The sequence below is a fragment of the Ranitomeya imitator genome, chromosome 2 (assembly GCF_032444005.1).
Source record: "Ranitomeya imitator isolate aRanImi1 chromosome 2, aRanImi1.pri, whole genome shotgun sequence".
Taxonomy (NCBI): Eukaryota; Metazoa; Chordata; class Amphibia; order Anura; family Dendrobatidae; genus Ranitomeya; species Ranitomeya imitator.
The window spans coordinates 677,871,258-677,877,257 of NC_091283.1; the positions used below are offsets into that span (position 1 = coordinate 677,871,258).

The following is a 6,000-nucleotide window of genomic DNA, read 5'->3' on the forward strand; positions in this document are numbered from 1 at the left end:
GTTCTGTCTAGGAGCTTCCTTTGGTGGATGAGAGTGGTACTGCAGCTTCTGAGTTTCCTTCCTCAGCTGATGAGGTTAAGTCGTTAGGTGCTGCTCTATTTAACTCCACCTAGTGCTTTGATCCTGGCCTCCAGTCAATGTTCTAGTATTGGTCTTGCTTCCTCCTGGATCGTTCCTGTGGCCTGTCTTCCTGCATAAGCTAAGTTTTGCTTGTGTTATTTTTGTTTGCTATTTTTTCTGCCCAGCTTGCTATATTGGTTTTTCTTGCTTGCTGGAAGCTCTGGGACGCAGAGGGAGCACCTCCGTACCGTTAGTCGGTGCGGAGGGTCTTTTTGCCCCCTCTGCGTGGTTGTTTGTAGGGTTTTGTGTTGACCGCAAAGCTATCTTTCCTATCTTCGGTCTGTTCAGTAAGTTGGGCCTCACTTTGCTAAATCTATTTCATCTCTGCGTTTGTATTTTCATCTCTACTCACAGTCATTATATGTGGGGGGCTGCCTTTTCCTTTGGGGTATTTCTCTGAGGCAAGCTAGGCTTATTTTTCTTTCTTAGGGCTAGCTAGTTTCTCAGGCTGTGCTCGAGGCGCATAGGTCTGGTCAGGAGCGCTCCACGGCTACCTTTAGTGTGGTTGGATAGGATTAGGGATTGCGGTCAGCAGAGTTCCCACGTCTCAGAGCTCGTCCTATGTTTTTGGTAATTGTCATTGTCAGGTCACTTTGTGTGCTCTGAACTTCAAGGTCCATTGTGGTTCTGAATTACCTTTTCATAACACGTCTTACCCTGTCATTGTTTCAGGTGTTTGCCTGTACAGTGAGGGCCTCATTATACACCTGTATAAGTATCTAGTGAAACAGTAAAGACTGTTTTTAGCATTGCTGTTTCCTCAGATTGTTAGCTCTTGTGAACAGAGCACCTGCTACTCGGTTATAGTCTTAATATGTATTACTTTCTAATATGTGGCGTTTTTTGCACATGTCCTTTCTGAATTAGTAAGTGCTGTGATATGTTTTTGCTAAGTATAAGATTATAATTCGTAAAAATAAAAGCATGTTGCAAGCACTGTGCTAACACACACTACACAAACTGTACGCTGCAAAAACGCATACACAACCCATTGAATTAACATAGTAACATAGTAACATGGTTAGTAAGGCCGAAAAAAGACATTTGTCCATCCAGTTCAGCCTATATTCCATCATAATAAATCCCCAGATCTACGTCCTTCTACAGAACCTAATAATTGTATGATACAATATTGTTCTGCTCCAGGAAGACATCCAGGCCTCTCTTGAGCCCCTCGACTGAGTTCGCCATCACCACCTCCTCAGGCAAGCAATTCCAGATTCTCACTGCCCTAACAGTAAAGAATCCTCTTCTATGTTGGTGGAAAAACCTTCTCTCCTCCAGACGCAAAGAATGCCCCCTTGTGCCCGTCACCTTCCTTGGTATAAACAGATCCTCAGCGAGATATTTGTATTGTCCCCTTATATACTTATACATGGTTATTAGATCGCCCCTCAGTCGTCTTTTTTCTAGACTAAATAATCCTAATTTCGCTAATCTATCTGGGTATTGTAGTTCTCCCATCCCCTTTATTAATTTTGTTGCCCTCCTTTGTACTCTCTCTAGTTCCATTATATCCTTCCTGAGCACCGGTGCCCAAAACTGGACACAGTACTCCATGTGCGGTCTAACTAGGGATTTGTACAGAGGCAGTATAATGCTCTCATCATGTGTATCCAGACCTCTTTTAATGCACCCCATGATCCTGTTTGCCTTGGCAGCTGCTGCCTGGCACTGGCTGCTCCAGGTAAGTTTATCATTAACTAGGATCCCCAAGTCCTTCTCCCTGTCAGATTTACACAGTGGTTTCCCGTTCAGTGTGTAATGGTGATATTGATTCCTTCTTCCCATGTGTATAACCTTACATTTATCATTGTTAAACCTCATCTGACACCTTTCAGCCCAAGTTTCCAACTTATCCAGATCCATCTGTAGCAGAATACTATCTTCTCTTGTATTAACTGCTTTACATAGTTTTGTATCATCTGCAAATATCGATATTTTACTGTGTAAACCTTCTACCAGATCATTAATGAATATGTTGAAGAGAACAGGTCCCAATACTGACCCCTGCGGTACCCCACTGGTCACAGCGACCCAGTTAGAGACTATACCATTTATAACCACCCTCTGCTTTCTATCACTAAGCCAGTTACTAACCCATTTACACACATTTTCCCCTCAATTGGATTCTGCAATGCTGTGGTAATGCTGCGTATTTTTCCGCGGCAGAATCGCATCGCGGAAAAATAAGCAGCATGCTCATTCTTTGTGTGGAATCGCAGTGATTCCGCACACATAGGAATGCATTGATCCGATTACTTTACGCATGGGGCTATGCTCACCATGAGCAAAGTAAGCGGATCATGTGCGGATGGTACTCGGGTGTGGAGGAGAAGAGACTCTCCTCCAGGCACTGGGAATAAAAAAATAGTTATACTCACCTTCTGGCGGCCCCCGGATCCAGCCCAGGTCTTAGCGATGCTCCCGTTCCCAGTGATACCTTGCACAATGGCCTGTGATGCTACATCACCTGGTGTTATTGTCACAAGGCATCGCTGGGAATGGGAGTTGTGGGGAGCATCACTTGGATTTTTTTATTATTTTTAACATTATATATTTTTACTATTGATGCTGCACAGGCAGCATCAATAGTAAAAAGTTGGTCACACTTGCCAAACACCATGTTTGACAAATGTGACCAACCTGTCAGTTTTCCAAGCGATGCTACAGATCGCTTGGAAAACGCTAGCATTCTAACTCTCTCTTCGACAACCTACAATCTGGCTTCTGTCCCCACCATTCCACTGAGACTGCACTGACCAAAATTACTAACGACTTACTTACAGCCAAAGCTAGCAGACAATTCTCTATACTCCTCCTCCTAGACCTGTCCTCTGCCTTCGACACAGTTGACCACTGCCTCCTACTACAGATCCTCTCTTCCTTTGGGGTCAAAGACCTTGCGCTATCTTGGATCTCCTCATACCTTGCCAACCACATATTTAGCATTTCCTACTCCCATACGACCTCTTCATCTCGCCCCCTCTCTTCTGAAGTCCCCCAAGGCTCTGTCCTAGGACCTTTACTCTTCTCAATCTATACACTCGGCCTGGGAAAACTCATAAGGTCCTATGGCTTCCAGTACCATCTATATGCCGATGACACTCAGATCTACCTCTCTGGCCCAGATGTCACCTCTCTGCTCTCCAGAATCCCAGAGTGTCTATCAGCCATGTCCTCCTCCTTCTCCTCTCGCTTCCTCAAGCTCAATGTGGACAAATCTGAACTCATTATCTTTCCTCCATCACGCATATCTTCCCTACCTGATCTATCTATCAAAATAAATGAAATCACACTTTCCCCTGTCCCCAAAATCCACTGCCTCGGAGTAACCCTTGACTCTGCCCTGTCCTTCAAACCGCACATCCAAGCTCTCGCCACCTCCTGTCGCCTCCAGCTCAAAAATATTTCCAGAATCCGTCCTTTCCTCAACCCACACTCTAACAAAATGCTCGTGCATGCCCTAATCATCTCCCGCCTCGACTACTGCAACATACTCCTCTGTGGCCTACCTTCTAACACTCTCGCACCCCTCCAGTCCATCCTTAACTCTGCTGCCCAACTAATTAATCTCTCTCCTCGCTACACTCCTGCTTCACCTCTTTGCAAATCCCTTTACTGGCTCCCAATTTCCCAGCGTATCCAGTTTAAATTACGAACACTGACCTACAAAGCCATCCATAACCTTTCTCCTCCGTATATTTCCACACTAATCTCTCACTATCTTCCCTCACGTAAGACCTCCTCCTCTCCTCCATGCTTATTCGCTCCTCACTCAATCGCCTCCAAGACTTCTCCCGAATATCACCCATCCTCTGGAATTCAGTGCCCCAATACATCCGGTTATCCACTACTTTTGGATCCTTCAAAAGAAACCTGAAAACCCACCTCTTCAAGGAAGCTTACAGCCTGTAAAGACCACACAACCACCTCAACACCATTGGAGCTACTGCAACCCTCGACCTACTGTCTCCTTCCCCATAATCCTGTAGAATGTTAGCCCGCAAGGGCAGGGTCCTCTACCATCTGTACCAGTCAGTTATTGTTAGTTTTGTTTACTGTAAGTGATATTTGTATTTTTGATGTAACTCCTTCTCATGTACAGCACCATGGAATTAATGATGCTATATAAATAATAATAATAATTCTGCAAGCTAATTACACTTGCAAAATGCTAGCGTTTAGCGAGAAAACGCATGCAAATTCCACATGTATTTTACCCGTGGCAGGGAGTTGCGGAATTGCCAAGGAAATTTCTGCGGCAATTCCGAAAGTGTGCACATAGCCTAATGCTTGCAGTCTGGGGGCACTTAAGGGTTAACAATAGGAAGCCCTTTTTTACCTTTTCCCATCCACCCTGTCCTGTGCTTGTCTGCACCATTTCTCCAGTACACATCTACTTCTCTCCTGACTGCTCCTCCCACATGAGTCACACTTCAGTAACCTGAATCTGATAAGGCCTCTTTCACACTTCAGTCTTTTGGCGTCAGTCACTACCGACATAGTGACGGATTGACGGATCCGTCACAATTGTTGCGAAAACGGTTCTAACGGATCCGGTTTTTTGACGGATCCGTTACTTGGGGGTTGTCTGGGAGAAGTATCTACTTTTTGGAGCATGCGCAATTGAAAAAACGGATTGGGGCGACGGATCCGCCGAAAAAACGGTTGCGGCGGATCCGTCGCCCATAGGCACCCATTCTATGGAATGGCGGACGCGTCGGATCCGTCGCGATCCGCCATTTCAGCGTTGACAAAAAACGTTCCAATGTCCGTCTATTTTCAGAAAACGTCCGCCAAATTTCGACGGATCCGTCGCATGGCGGATGGAACGGACGACCATCCGTCACAATCCGTCACTAATGCAAGTCTATGGGAAAATAACGGATCCGTCAAAAAAAATGACGGATCCGTTATTTGAGGAAAATGGCGGTTTTAGACTGACGCCAAATAACTGAAGTGTGAAAGAGGCCTAAGCTGCCAAGCACCAGCCAAGAAAGAATAAAAAAAAACTCTTACTCGCAGTGCAGAGCGGACTCCTTTAATTCACAGCAGGGAGCCGGCTCTGTATAGCGAATCGTTCACGAACGACATAGGTCGGGCTCCGCTCTGTGTCACCGGGAGAGGTGGTGTCTGATACTCATGCTTTCCCCAGTTGCACTAATACACAAGTGCAGACAATGCTGGAGTACATGGAGACATGAAAGACTCACCTGTCACACCACAACAGGCTGCCTCACAGACTCGAACGTTTCGTATGAGACTCAGCGTCTGCTGACTGGACCTGCACACTGCCGGAAGGGTGCTCTACGGCAAAGCTATGATAACCGGAAACCGAGACTTGAGAGAGCGGATATGAAACGAGTCGTCAAACTGAAAGGCTAGAGATGAAGGAATTACAGTCCTTTTTTATCCCTGTCACTTGCCATTATTGTCGTTGCTTTTTGCGCTTCTATAAAATGGCTGCTATCATTTTTTTTCATAAAGTTATCAGGGACAATACACTTCTGCAAGAGTCATGCTCTTGCGCTTAGCAGGTTGATGTATGCGTCGCTTGGAACGCATACGAACAATTTGGAATAGAGACTTGGAGCGCAAATACTATTTAGCTTTACGTTCGAGGATAGCGGCATCAGATATATACACACAAACTAGGGACGGATCTCTCCGTCGTCTAAATCTGTCCTACTACGCTCCCTTTCTACAAAAACACTTTAAAGAAACCGTGGTAGATGCTAAAATGTATAGGCCCCTTGTAGGTATGTCACGTGGGGCGCAAGTAGGACAAATTAAAAGCTGCAATTCAAGCTCCACGTGCTGTAAGAGACTGGTGTATTTAGTTAACAAGGTTTGAACTGGCATTGGTGTCCTCATGGT

At 45.5% G+C, this 6,000-nt stretch overlaps 1 protein-coding gene across 4 annotated transcripts in view; it reads right to left on the bottom strand.

Annotated features, from left to right (window-relative positions):
- TUBGCP2 (tubulin gamma complex component 2) overlaps window positions 1-5,474 on the bottom strand; it is an 888,554-nt gene extending 883,080 nt beyond the window's left edge. For 3 of the 4 annotated variants that reach the window (XM_069753055.1, XM_069753056.1, XM_069753053.1), the window contains exon 1: window positions 5,337-5,470. The gene's annotated coding sequence lies outside the window, so the exon portion shown is untranslated. Of the gene's footprint in view, window positions 1-5,336 lie in introns of all 4 variants that reach the window. The other variant, XM_069753054.1, reaches the window with a different exon arrangement.
- Between the last annotated feature and the right edge of the window lie 526 nt (window positions 5,475-6,000).